General features: G+C 35.8%; 1 long non-coding RNA gene across 1 annotated transcript; it reads right to left on the reverse strand.

Moving 5' to 3' along the window:
- Nucleotides 1–528: 528 nt before the first annotated feature.
- On the reverse strand, nucleotides 529–6902 carry LOC109215319. The gene is made up of 3 exons (XR_002066334.1): nucleotides 6606–6902; nucleotides 6449–6506; nucleotides 529–1018 (listed from the first exon to the last, which is right to left on the reverse strand). It is a non-coding gene; the product is annotated as an uncharacterized LOC109215319 (long non-coding RNA).
- Between the last annotated feature and the right edge of the window lie 8332 nt (nucleotides 6903–15234).

A 15234-nucleotide genomic window follows, 5' to 3' on the forward strand; every position in this document is an offset into this window, starting at 1 on the left:
TAGCGTATTATTAACTTTGTGAGAGGCCATGAAATTCGCTAAATGGCTCTTCCCGAGATCTAAATATTTTAAATACGATTAAGGGGGCCACGCAATTTGTGGTTCTATTTGGCGCAGTGCACCTCGAGTATTTTAAAGGATATCCTAAAAGGACTATAATTCTTCTATTAGTGACTATACCTGTAACGCAATTTAATTTCATTAATACTTGCCTGGACGGTCCAAAACCCGTACCAGAACCTATGGTGGATTGGGTTTTCGTCACATTGGGCTTCAAAGACACATTGATCAACCCAGATCCTGAGAGGCCAATTAAACCCAGGGCTGACGCCGGCCCAAGTGAGGGGCTACTGGACGGGGTCGCATATCAGTAGAGACTAGTGCCCACGTTATTGAAAATAGGCTGTTAAGCCTCGATCCGTTAACAGACCCCAAACAGAACTGGAACTTAAGCAAATTCACACGGAAAAATACTACTGAACCTATTTCAAGTTGTTCAATTATATCCACTACTTGCTGCAAATAATTTCAGAAATAGATACGGGATAACTAGACTAAGGTGATTACTAATAATATGGAGGTATCGAACTTAAGATGTTCAAGTCCTTATTCTATTCCGACTTCAACTTATCAGGCTAGTATGTTACATTACTCTACTACACTTGTTCATACAAACAACTGCAATAGGCAGTCCTATTGACATGAAATAAAAATCGAAACAGTCCAATCATGTCATTAACCGCAGAAAGTAGACATTAGACTCTAACATGCGAATTGCTATAATCAGAATTAAAGCTCATTGCACAGTCCATACGAACAGTCCAGTTATACAGTCCAGTTAACAGTCCAGGGTTTACACTCATATAAATCGATTTACACTATGCTATGTGATTAAATCGAATGCCCATTTGACTACCAACACATCACAGTCCATGCAGCATATTTCAGGATCAAACAGGTGAGTAATTGTATTCCATTTCAAGCTTAAAGTTACAGCAGGGCAGATTCAAACGTGTACCTGGTAATTGCAAATAAGAAAAAGGAAAAGATCAGCAGCAGTGACAGTTCTCAACAGCAGCCCAGGAATAAGTTAAAACCCAGTAACAGCTCAGTCAACACAGCAAGTTCAGGAATGGGTTTGAAATTCCAGTGATGAACCAAAACACAGCAACAATTTCGAGCACCAATGCAATCCAAAACCAACTTGACTACTCAGACTCAATTTACAGCAACTCAAATAAACCCTAACGACTCTCTTTGCAGCAACTTTCAAATGTAGAACAGTACACTCGTAAACCAGCTTGTTTCTGACCCTAATGCTGATATTAGTATTATTCTGAAGGAATTTTAGGCTTCCAGAAACTTTTTTAATGCCTTTTGGGAGGGGGTTTAGATGGCTGCCCAAAAACTTCCTCAACAAGGCAATGGGCATGCCTTTTATAGACAAAACTAAGGCTCTATCAGATTTTTCCTTTACACTTCTAGTCCTTCGTTTATTTTCAGTGTTTACCCTTTATTTTCTGACTTGTTACACAAGTAACTACACCTATTCTCTTGAAATCTATACTATAGTCCATCCTAGAAGGTTCTATGCCCATTACAATCCCTATCCTATCCTTACCCCTCTTCAAAAATTACCAAATCTAATAAAACTACCCTTTTTCCATGCCCAAACTACCCTTAAAACCTCCTGAAATTACTGGCCATTGCTAAACCCGCCAGCTATAACCAAACCACTAATCTAGCCTAAACTAATTCAGATTAATTAATAGAACTTGAAGCTCAAACTGAAATTAAACCAATTAGACTAACAACCAGGCTCATTTAGTCAGACCAAAACTCCAATTTAGACATGCATCAACAACTATTGAACAAATACGGATCCAAAACAACAAATCAACCTATTAACCTACTGAGTCAGAATCAATTTTATTATCAGAAAAGCAAGCATATCAACTTGAATCAAAACGAGTAAGAAAATCAGAACTATCAATTGGTTGGCCTAAACGAACATTTGGATATATAAACTGGCAAAGGTAAAATGAAGTACAAACTAAGAATTAACCAAACTAACACTCAAACTAATCACAGAAAACAAATAAAAATTGACTAACAATTAACAGGAACCAAAAATTCAGAGAAGAGAAACTTACTGGCTTTAGGAATTCTGGCCAACCAACGACGTTCGAATCTTTCAAGATTTTTGACACGCAACATCCCTAATCATGTGTTTTCGCAAGAATACACCTGGTTAAGGATGGTGCGGTCCAAAATCACGAAGATTTTGAATTAGGGCTCTGCCGGGATCGAAATTTTAGATTCGTGACATTCTGGACAGATTCGAGGGACGGGGCTTGGGGGGTTTGAAAGAGGAGGTGAAGGCGGTTAGGTGGTGTAAATTTGGGGTGGTTTGGGTGGGGTTTCGTCGTGGCCGGAAAACTTTGAGTTAATATTCGAAGGGCCCGGCGTTGATTCGAGGGAAACTAAAGGCAGGGTTGGAAAGAGGGGAACGAGGAGAACCGGTGGTGTAATTTTGGGGTTGATCAGAGCATCGCCGCCGGCGGCGACGATTTCCGGCTGGCGGCGGACGGCGGAGGGACGGTGGTAGATGGTGGGGCTAGGGTGGCCGGCACCGGCGTTACAGGGGGGGGAGTTGGTACGAGGAAGAGAGATTTTGGTCTCTGATTTTGTACAGGGATTATTACATTTTTATGTAAATTCCCTGGACAACTCTGGACCGTTAGATTGGTATGGACGAAAGGCTGAGATTGATTCACTATAAAACGACGCCGTTTTTGGCGTCTCTGGACCGGACTGGGCTGGGGCGTGGATTGGGCTGGTCTGGGGTATGTTTGGACTGGACCCAACTAATTAAAATTAACCCAATTAAAGCAGCCCCAAATATTTCCCTTTTCCTTTCTTTTTTCATTTTGTATTTATATTTTTTTATATTTTTCCTGATTTTGTAAAATGAAAAATTAAAGACCTAGTATATCTTCAAAGTTGAGCTAATTGATTCAGTCCTATTTAAAGTAAACTCCAGACAAATTCAACAATTAACAATTAAAAATGCAAAATAGACTATTTTGTTATTTCATACAACTTAACCCCTAATTAATCCTAAATGTGAAATTAAATCCTAAATGCAAATGCCAAATGTATTTTTATATTTTCCATATGAACAAAAAAAAAACACAAATAAAAATGCAACAATTACCAAAAATGACACAAAATTCACAAAAAATTGTAAAAATAGAGAAAAGATCAAAAATTTAGGAATTATTCATATAGGGCAAAAATCACGTGCTCACAGGGACATTGAGAGTCCTGCAAAAACTTCAGCTACTTCAGAGGGCCTATAGAATTGCCAATGGAGAACGTAAGGCAAATATTGTGAAAAGCAACATTTGAAACAATTGTCCAGACAATGCTCCTGCCTGTATCTACTTCCTGGTTCCTAAAAATCTACTATGACACCTTAATGTCAACCTATGCAGACCTCCCACCAAAACAGATATCCAACATGGAGGAGGATCTTGTCATGCTTTCTTGTGGCAACTAGTTTACGATGTTTAAAATTAAATCTGAGAAGCTCGTGAAAAATGGGTTTGAGCCGTCACTAGACACTCAACCGGTTTAATTATATTCGATGTTACAATGGAAGTTTGAGGTTGTCTTGGTCATGGTTGGAGAACAGGAATTGAACTCAATGAGATTGAATCTCCTGAGCTGTCAGCTCCCGGTTTGACAATAAGGTGAGAGCTTCAAGCCTGATTTTTCGTGGTGCATGCTCCACACAAGCACACTCTTTTGCTGCAACTTTTTACACATACACGACAATTGATGCAATGAAATCAATCCTTATTCTATACTCTTTCTCATTGGCCTGAAACATATATAAGTCATGAATGCTTCTGAGCAGGTTGCTAGGCCGAACTTACATGGATTGTCCATGAAGTGCCATCGCATGCAAATTACGTTTACCACAGAACCTAATATTGGAGTCACAGAACTAATTACCTGAAAGTTGGACATCCTTCTACCTCATAGATTATCCTGCATATCTAAACTACTTTGGCACAGAACTTGAAGTGAATGAGAGATCCTTGAATAAGAATTGAAGATTGTGTGCATTTTCTTGCACTAGTAAGTTTACCTATGTAAAAAGACACGGCGTATATGATATTTGAGACTTCATCTTTGGCCATGTCCAATAATCTATTCCAAGAACTAATAAGAATGAATATCTGCTATCGCCTAGAAAACATACTGTTAAACGAGAATTTAGAAATGACCAAATGGAAAAACAAAGGTAAAACAGATATTCTGCTGACTATGTACCGATTAGAACTCAGTTCAGATACAATAGAAGATCTTAAAGAACCATTTAGCTCAGGGGAGCTACTAAACCTTTCAAACAGGTTAGTCAAGGAAAGATCGATGCAGATCTAGGGCAGGTTATACGAGTTCAACTGAACTCATTGCTTTCTGTTCAACCATTTATAAATATGCTTCTATGTATGTAGAATATATCACACAAACTTTAAATCTACTATCGCTATATCCTAGTTTCACCTCTAAGCTAAGGGATGAAGTGAAAGCTACCACATAGTTGGAGCAATAAGGTTTGATCGCGAAGAAGAGCTAAGCAACACCTCATAGAAGCTCACAATCATACTCATCTAAAATTTCAACACAACATATAAAAGACTCCAGTGAGAACCTAAGCAAAGGCCCCCTTTTCCAATTGGAACAACAAACTTCCAAACAAAATCAAATCATCATTAAGTAAGAAGAGCTACACTCCCTTACTTGATAGCTCAGACGATTTAAGTCATCCACAATAGGTATTTATTTTTTATTTTTTTATAACTGTGGTATACTTAACAAAAACATCTCTTCTTTTGTTGCTGGAAAAGAAGTTTCTTCAGAACAATATTCTTTCTGTTTGGACACGAATTTCACTTGGATAAACATTGAAGTCTTGTGAGTGAAAACCATTATTTCATTTGAGATACTCCTTAAACCAGTTTTTCAACTCAAGTTCCCTATTTTAAGTTGAAACTGAAATAATGGACAAAATTGTAAAACAAACACTAAGGGTGTTTTGGTTCATAATTAGAAGAAATATTCTCTAGTTATGTGACTATTTCTTTTCCTGAATATCAGAGTTACCTTGCTAATTACTACAATTTAGTTACAAAAATTGTGTTCGATTTCCGGTTATGAATGAAGGGCCTGGACACGTGCCAATGCATAAGATTCCCGAGAACATGAAAAAGCAGCTGGAGTGGTGCAATGAAGCACCATTTTACACTCTTGGACCATTGACAACTGATATTGCTCCTGGATATGATCATATTACCTCTATTATCGTTGCAGTTCTAGTCATTATGGATTTGTTCCTGTCCAGAGGGATTACTGAAGCTCCAAATTTAGATGAGAAGCAGCCTTAGAAAAGGTCATTAACGTCTTGTGCTTTACACTTATAATACTCTGTCACAGATGTTTGTTTTCTTTCATTAAACACTCTGCTTATTGCTATATTTAAGGTTGTCATTTCAGAATTGGGATGAATCACTGTCTTCAAACACTATCAAAGTGGTTAAACGAGAGTTTGTTGGAAAAGGCAACGCATATACAGAATACTACAAGATATCCTATTTGTATTGTTTATAACCATATTTCAAAACTAAGTGCATGATTCACTATGAGTAACATATTAAGCAGGTTTAAAAGAGATCAGCTTTAAGCATACATAGAGGCAGAGACATTATCATACTGCTGTTAAAGAACCAAACACCTGAGATCAAGTATATTAAGGATAGAAAGAGTATATAGTTCAAGTCTGCACTGGTTTATGAACATTGATACATCTACCTTAACGGTCTTCAATTAGACTAATAAAATATTAATTTTAACTTAGGTCTTGCCCCCTAGCACACACACAGGTTAACAGTCCTAACTGGGACTTCTAAAAGTGTTAACAAATATATGGACTAATAGTTTCAACTAAACTTCTAAGGAGCATTAGTAGAGCGCAGATTAACAACTATAGTTAGAGCTTATAAAGAGTATTTACAACATTACTATCACGACCCTAATTCCCTCCGTAGGATCTTGTGATGGCACCTAGTCATTAAGACTAGGTAAGCCTAAAACACTGGATGAATTAAATGACAGAATTTAGCCAAAAACAACTATTGTAAATAAATTGTATATAAATCTATATAAACAATCGAGCAAAGGATCCACTGTAAAACAATCCATATAATCAATCGAGCAGCATAAACCATCAATCCATTGTAAATCAGTCCAAATACATTATCAAGCAGCATCAATCAACTGTAAATCGTTCAATCCATATAAAAATCGAGCATCATCAATCAACAATGTATTGTAAAACGATTGCAAGCAACCAATTTAACAGGGGAAGAAGAGAAATTACCTGGAAAAGAATCGACGACGAGGTACTGGAAATTGACGCAGCAGCAATCTAGGTTTTCCTTTCGTTCAATCCATATAAAAATCGAGCAGCATCAATCAACAATGTATTGCAAAACGATTGCAAGCAACCAATTTAACAGGGGAAGAAGAGAAATTACCTGGAAAAGAATCGACGACGAGGTACTGGGAAATTGACGCAGCAGCAATCTAGGTTTTCCTATCGTTCAATCCATATAAAAATCGAGCAACATCAATCAACAATGTATTGCAAAACGATTGCAAGCAACCAATTTAACAGGGGAAGAAGAGAACTTTCCTGGAAAAAAATCACAATGAGGTACTGGAAATTGACGCAGCAGCAATTTAGGTTTTCCTATTCAATTGACCGTATCAGTTTCTATTAAAGGAAAATATGTTTTCCTAGTTCCTACAAGTTTCTAATCGGAGGAGGGAACGATAATTTTCGTCCAAAAAATTTGGAGGGAACGATGTTTTTCTTTTTGTGGGGGAGGGAAACGTTAAAATAATAAAAATTAAATTAAATTGGTAATTTTTAGTGGCAATTGTATTTTTATTGCCGGTAAAAGGATATCTTTTACTGGCTAATGCTCATGTGCCGCTAATTTTTCAGCTTAAAGAATTTATTAGCAACAATTGCCTTATTGCCGCTAAATAATTGTCGTTAAAGGTCTTATTTGTAGTAGTGGGTGGTCGACGGTGAACCACCATCCGTCGATCTTGCTCACAAAAAGACGGAGGAGAATGACGATCCTCCAGAACGAGGGGTGGATCTGATCAAGGCACACCTCGTACCTTTTGTAGAAGTGGAAGATTACTGGGTCCAACGGACCCAGCATAAAGGGATAAGTGTAAACACTTAAGTATCCCTCGACGTGGGTAGTGATATCTTCATCGGGCCCGGGAACCACCACGTCTTTTACGACCCAGTTGCAATCTTTTTTAACCGTGGGGAGAATCTCTTATGTAATCGACCAGATGTACCTCGAGATCTTCTCACACCGGCCCGGTACGGGTGAAGGTTTCTCAACCTTAAAATTGGCAGTCACCGAGCACCTGCCAGGAATAAACGTGCTAAGAGGAGGTTCTGCCACTGGTTCCTCGCCGGCCGACCGCGACGTAGAAGTAGTTTCTTTTGGGGGAACTGTTTCTGAAGTTTTCGCCATTTCTTTTAAAATAGAAGGGAAGAGATGAAAAAAGGGAAGTTAAAAGGGATACACTTGATGGTATAGAATCAAGACAAGCGGAAGTTCTTGCAAAGAACTCAAGAAATCAGGATACAAGTGCTAGAAAATGTAGAGAGTTCTAAGGAACAAAAGCAGAGAAGGCTTGGATGTAAAGTTTCAATGAATGAAGAAGGGGGTATTTATAATTTTTCAAACGGCAGTTCAAATCCAGGAGTGGACGACCAGCAATTGAGAAGCATTTAATGCTATTGAGACGTGACTGGCGAGACGTTTCGTTCATTTTGTCGTTTCTGACACTAAGTATCGAGGTGAGAATTGGAAGCTCATATCGTTTCTCGTCGTTTACTCTCCAAAAAACGAGGGGACTATCTGTATACGGTCGAAATCGGGCTCGTCTACTACATGACAGATCGGGCTCGGAGCACGAGGGACTGAAGATCGACCCCGGTCCCACCAGGCCAGAACCTGAGATTCGAATGTCCATCCTCGAGAACATTAAGTTCGTGATCCCGGAATCGACCCTGATCCCAAACGATCTCGAGGAAACGTTGATAGTATAACCGATATAAGACCGAAATAACAGAAGGCCGAAATATCCGTGACTGATCGGATATTAAGGCGGGAATCTCGGCACATATCAATATGGAACTAGAAAATCAGCAAATCAGGAGATTTTTACCTTTTATAGAATTATACCTAAAGTAGGACTCCCCTACTATATAAAGGGGGTCTAATCTTGTAAAACACATTGTAACACGCATTCCAAAGCAATATATTATTCTTCTCTTTAAGCCCTTATTTTAAGTGTGTCCTGATACCAATCGAAGTTCATTCAATTCAAGGATGGCTTACTTCCCAAGGCTATAACTGTTCAACTCGTGTGGTTTGAATTTATTTTATCATATTTTTATTAATTGCAGTTTAATTTATCGCTTTATATCAATTTAATTCACATATCGTTAAAATCACTTACAAATTAAATTGTTATCCGATTTTGAGGATAAACACCCTTGCTATCACACAAATGAGTAAAAGAAAGCTGGCTCGTACTTTCATGTGAAATTTGCATGTAATTTTGAACTTTTATAGAGCACTATATCTTATGGATTAACTGAAAGAGTAATTAAAAGATGCGGAATTCACAGAACTGAAAAAAGAATAACATGAAAAATATAGTATAATGTATTATAACAATTAAATTAATTTGAGGTTGTGTATTCTTTAAAAAAATACCCTATAAGGCTATAAAAGTTACATAAAAATTAGGACCTGACAAAAGATGCCTCGGCGTGGAAAAACATGATTTTTTTTAATTCCTTTCTTTTTTGAGTTTGGTGGGATTTACTATCTCTATTCATTTTTATTTGTTCATTATTTTATAAATAAATTTTTACTTTTACTTGTTTATTTTTGAATATTAAGAGAAAAATAATTTATTTTTTCTGTTTTGTCCTTAGCATTAATTACTCATTTCAAATTATTTTTCAAATCTATTAAAACTATATACCAATTAATATGGATATTATGATAAATTATATACTTTATTTATTATTTTTTAAGGGATGCGCAAAGTAAATGTGGATAAGTAAAAATAAAGGTAGGAGAATTTTTTAAGAGCAGTTTTATGGGGTTGGGAAAGCTGAATTGGATTGTCTGTAACACGTGGCCTCGTAGTCAGAACAGACTGTAGAGTGGTCCTTTTTCAATCAGCTAAAGTTTTCTCTCTTTCTAGACTAGAAGAGCACCCGTGTTATATACTCCCTTTCTCAAATTGACTATTTTTTTTATTTATATAAATTTAGATATATTTTTTAAGTTTTTCAGAATTAAAATTTTATATTTAGAAATTATATAAAAAATACTATAAGATACAATAATATTAATTTAAGTATTTAAAATTTATTTGCAAAAGTTCATTTCTTTTGAACATACTGTAGTATGCGATTTTTAGTATTTTGGGTATTTTCCTATAAAAAAACGCGTATGATTTACACGTAAAATAGCACGGGCTAGTCAGTTTTCGGACTAGTAATTGGAAAGTAGCCACCATTTGTATAATCATTAAAAATAGCCACTATTTTGCTGCAACACGAAAAGGTCCAGCATAATATACTGGAGATCGGTGCACCTGTGTATGAACTTCAAGCATATTATGTTGGAACTCCAACACGCGAAAAGTTCTAGTATAATATATTGGAGATTGGAGCACCTACACCGGTATATTATACTGGAGTTCCAGTATACTTATGCTGAAACTCCAGTATATTCCAGTATATTATACTGGAGTATTTTTCCGGATTTTGAACAGTTTTCGTTCAGATTTATCTTTACATGGAAAGTAGCTAAATTTCGATTACTTATGGAACTGTGGCTATTTTTGAATGACCACTTGTAAATCTGGCTATTTTTGAATTTCTCCACATTTGCTTTACCAACCCCAAAGTAATATCTTTTGCTAATTTTGAACATCTTTTGCTTAACTTCTCGAAGGAGTTACAATTATAAGTCATAAACCTCAAATGACAAGTGACTTAAGATTAATAGCCTGTTTGGCCAAGCTTCTTTTTGGCCAAAAGTATTTTTTTTTTTTTTGCCAAAAGCACTTTTGGCCAAAAATTGAGGTGTTTGGCCAAGCTTTTAGAAGGAAAAAATGTGCTTTTGAGGAGAAGCAAAAGCAGTTTTGGAGAAGCAGAAAAAAGTAGCTTCTCTCCAAAAGCACTTTTTTGAGAAGCACTTTTGAGAAAAATACACTTAGAAGCAGTTTTTTAAAGCTTGGTCAAACACTAATTGCTGCTCAGAAATGCTTTTCAAAGTAATTAACCAAACACAAACTGCTTCTCACCAAAAGTACTTTTGAGAAAAATACTTTTGAAAAAAAATACTTCTCAAAATAAGCTGATTTTTGCAGCTTGGCCAAACAGGCTATAAATCTCAAGGACAATTAAGGACAAGCGACTTACAAAGTTTTTTTCAAAAAAATATATTGGACATGAAGAAAGCATCAATAGCTGACAAAGAGGGAAAAACACACAAGTGGGCTCATTAGATTCAATCTCAAAAGCAGTAGTCAAATTATACATCAGCACTAATCATTAACCTAAAATTAAAAAATTAAAGACCATAGGGAAAAGCGCCAACTATGTGAGCAAGTGCAACTAATGGATTTCTTTTTTCCGGAAAAGCAATAACACCATCTGCATGGAAAGTAAAAGTAATATATGGCTATTTATTTAGCTTTGCCTCCAAAGGATCAAATTTGAAAATATATCAAGAAACTAGTACTCCACTAATTAAGTATTGTCATTAGGTTTTGAACTTTGTTGACTAATTTTTCAAAAACCATGTGGTTAGATTAAATAGATTTGAAAAACTAAAATAGCTAGTACGCCCTTCTTCTCAACTTGCCTGCACTCATTTATTTTTTTGTCCAACAGACTAGCATTTTTCATATTTACAAATTATCTCGGATTTAATTTCAATTTTAGCATGAAATGACTTTTTTTTTAATAAATAAAATATGGCTTCTTGTATGGCTCATTCCACGCAAAAAATACATTGTTTGATACAAAGGTAATTGAATTTATACTTTTTTAACTTTTGTGAGAAAATATCGTGTAATTTTTCTGAATTTTATTTTGTTTAGTCAAACAAATTTATGCGATTAGAAAGAAGGTAGTAGTCTATTTTTGGAAATCGTTTTAATTTGTTTGTTTTTGAAAAAAGAAATTGATATGTTTTCTATACCAACCACGTTAGATTTAATTAATGCGAAATTTCAAAGCTTCCGGGAGATGTGGTGCAATAGACAATTCGCACTTTAATTAAAAGTTCAAATCTGAGTTTAGAATCCGAGAAATTTCTCATAGATAATGTCTTTACTTATCTGATAGATAATGTTCTCATAATGTAAGTTCTATTGAGCTGTTAGATCGATCATGTTCTATGAGGCGGAATATTGGTCAGTCAAGAACTTTCATACTCAGAAGTTGAAAGTAGTGGAAATAAGGACGCTGAGATGAATGTATGGACATATTAGGAGAGATAATATTAGGAATAAAGATATTTGGGACAAGGTGAGAATGAACTTGGTGGCGAGCAAGATGCAAGAAGCGAGGCTGAGATAGTTCGGGCATATGAAGAGGAGGTGCTCATATGCCGAGGAGGTGCGAGAGGTTGGCCGTGGTAGGCATGAGGAGCAGGGGCGGCCCGACGAACTTTGTGGCCTAAAGCCAAACTTTATGAGGGGCTTTAACTTTTCTTTTTTAATAGTTTTTTTTAGTACTTTATGAGGGGCCTTAACTTTTTAAAAAAAATTTTTATTTGAAATCTATTTTTCTAGCTTTCTTTTAGATGCAAAGTTATTAATATTTTTTTTATAATCAATTTCTCCTAATAAGTCTTTCCCAATCGACAATATAGCTAATCCATTTAACATCTCTTGGGACATTATTTTGATCTTAGACAAGATTTTATCAATTTTAATTTTAAAAAACTTTTTCTCGCTGACGCAACAGTAACTTAAATTTTAAAAACCATTGAAAAAGAATTAAATCTTTTTATTTGATGAGTATTGTTGTGACCAAAAACACCCACGCAAGTGCACGTGATCGTCGAGTAATAGAGTAGTGAGTAGAGTATCATTCCCTCGAAGACTTGTGATCAACTATTGACTGATTCAAACCCAATTACTTTACTTATTCAAGAGATGTGTCACAAAATAAAGATATATTTATTTCACTACCTAAATTATCAAGAAATAATCTAACTACAGCAATTAACCAAACGAATAGCAGTTTCGAATAACACACAGTAGGAGAGGATATTCCAGGGTCACGGGCTAGTTAACAATCTTGTTATGTCCTTAGCTTAAGATGACTAATCGATTTATCTGGGTTATTCATTGACAAGGTTTATATTACTCGTAAGAATCTGTCGAGTTCTTACTCGCCTGCTCAAGTTAACTCAATGCCTATATTTCTATGGAATTAAGATTAACAAGAACGCATTTACAATTCCTGTATTTTAACCAAGCAAGGCAAGTGGGTATATGTCTATCCCAATTGCAAATCCGTTCCCCGAGGCCCGGGTTCAAGAACCTGCTCTATTTAATCCTATATGCAACCTAGAATTCCCACTTTCGAGTTCAATTCTAGATTCATAGATAGTGTTTCACTGTTAGCTACTCAGCAAAATAATTAATAACAGAATTAAATAAACAACCCAATATGATGAACCAACTTTGTCAAATTAAACCTCAAACAACAATATTCATGTTTTACCCATGACCCTAGAACAATGGGTTTTAGCCACTCATACTATTGTTCATCACAAGTATATTCAATTTCATCATATTAGCAAAAACGAAGAGAAGAAAAGAAAAACTTGATGATCCAATTTCCTCCTTGCCTCTTGCCTCTCTCTGTCTAGCTTTAGCCTATGAAAACCTTGATAAAAGCTTCCTTGGGCGAGCTTGACCTTATATAGGTTAAGTGAATTTTTTTTCTCCAGATTTCCACTTTTGCCCCTAATGAACCATCGCCGGATTTTGGACTAGCGCTGCAGCGCATTTGACCGCGCATTTGGCCGCGCTAGTTTGCTGAGGTTCTGTCTTGGCCGCGCATTTATTAGTGCTGTATCGCATTTGGGCACGCTAGCCCAGTTGTGCTGTGGCCTTGATATTTTGCCTTGTCTTCAACCATACAAAACTCCGAGGGATCTTTGTTGCTCCAAAATGGTTCCAAATCACATTTTCTAGCATAATATAAGCTTCTTACCCTGAGATATATACAATTCACAATTAGAGCCCATATTTCATCAATTAATCATAATATTACCTTGGAATATAATCAAGCGAAAGCATACATAATAGCTAAATCATCTAGATTTTGCCTATTATCAAGTATATCAAATAAATTGTTATCTCCTAATTGTACTACTTTCCTTAACACTTTTAATTCAGGAAAAAATCTAAACCATCAATATCAGATTGATTATTATACTTTAAGGAACATTCAAGATCAAGGCAATATTTTTCAAATTTCCATCATCTATTATCTCAATTTCTTACCGCTAATAGAAAACAAAAAATATTTTCATATGTTTCGAATAGTTCAAATCTATTTTGAAGTAAGACATAACCTTGTCTACTATGTATAAAAAATAATTAAAAGATTTTGAGATTTCATTATCAACATTCTCATCAAATTGTTTCTTCCTATATATCACACGTTTCTCACGAAATTCAAGCTCGATATTCATTTCAAATGCAATTTCCTTGTCAGAAATTATATCAGTTGAAGATCCTTCTTCTCTATATTTGTTAAATAAAGAAATCAAACCTTTTCACTTTACATAAATTTTTTTAAAACTTATATATAGCCTATTAGGTTTAACAAAAAATGGGGCCCCCACAAATGTGAGGCCTAAAGCAGTTATTTTACTTGCTTTATGAAAGGGCTGCCCCTGATGAGGAGAGATAGAGGTCGGCCAAAAAAATATTCGGGAGAGGTCATTAGGCAGAACATAGCACATGCAGTTTACTAAGAACATGACTTTTGATAGGAGGGTGAGGAAGTCGAGAATTAAGGTAGAATATTAGTAGGTCGTAGAACGTCTTTCCTTTTCATACATGCATTGTCATCATTACTCTCGTATTTTCTTATACGTAGATCTCTATTAATTAAAAACAGTCAGAATTTGGTTGGAAATTATATTTCAGTCGGAAATTGTGGACGGAAATCACCTAATTTCTGACCGATTTCGGTCGAAAATTGTGGACGGAAATTACCTAATTTCTAGTAGTGTTACTTGTTTTCTCTTTTGCTTCAGTTGTATTATTATTATGTTGTTACTGCTTCTTGTTATTGCTTTATTTTTTTCATCGGTTCTTCATTGATGTATTTCTTTTCAATTATGTTGTGACTATATTTTTTTCTGAATGGATAGTCTCTCGAAAAATATCCTCTCTACTTTCATGTTCTATGAGGCGGAGTATTGGTCAGTCAAGAACTTTCATACTCAGAAGTTGAAAGTAGTGGAAATGAGGACGCTGAGATGAATGTATGGACATATTGGGAGAGATAATATTAGGAATAAAGATATTTGGGATAAGGTGAGAATGAACTCGGTGGCGAGCAAGATGCGGGAAGTAAGACTGAGATGGTTCGGACATGTGAAGAGGAGGTGCTCAGATGCCGAGGAGGTGCGAGAGGTTGGCTGTGGTAGGCATGACGAGAGATAGAGGTAGGCCAAAAAAATATTTGGGAGAGATCATTAGGCAGAATATAGCACATGCAGTTTACTGAGAACATGATCCTTGATAGGAGGGTGAGGAAGTCGAGAATTAATGTAGAAGATTAGTAGGTAAGTCTTCATTGATGTATTTCTTTTCAATTATGTTGTGACTATGTTTTTTTCTGAATGGATTGTCTCTCGAAAAATATCCTCTCTACTTTCACAAGGCAGGAGTAAGTTCTGCGTATACACTATCCTCCCTCGACCTTACTTATGAGATTATACTGGACAATTATTGTTCTTGTATTGTCTTTCTCATTTGATCTTATGGTACGAATTTGCATTAGTC

Source organism: Nicotiana attenuata, unplaced genomic scaffold (assembly GCF_001879085.1).
Source record: "Nicotiana attenuata strain UT unplaced genomic scaffold, NIATTr2, whole genome shotgun sequence".
NCBI classification, from domain to species: domain Eukaryota; kingdom Viridiplantae; phylum Streptophyta; class Magnoliopsida; order Solanales; family Solanaceae; genus Nicotiana; species Nicotiana attenuata.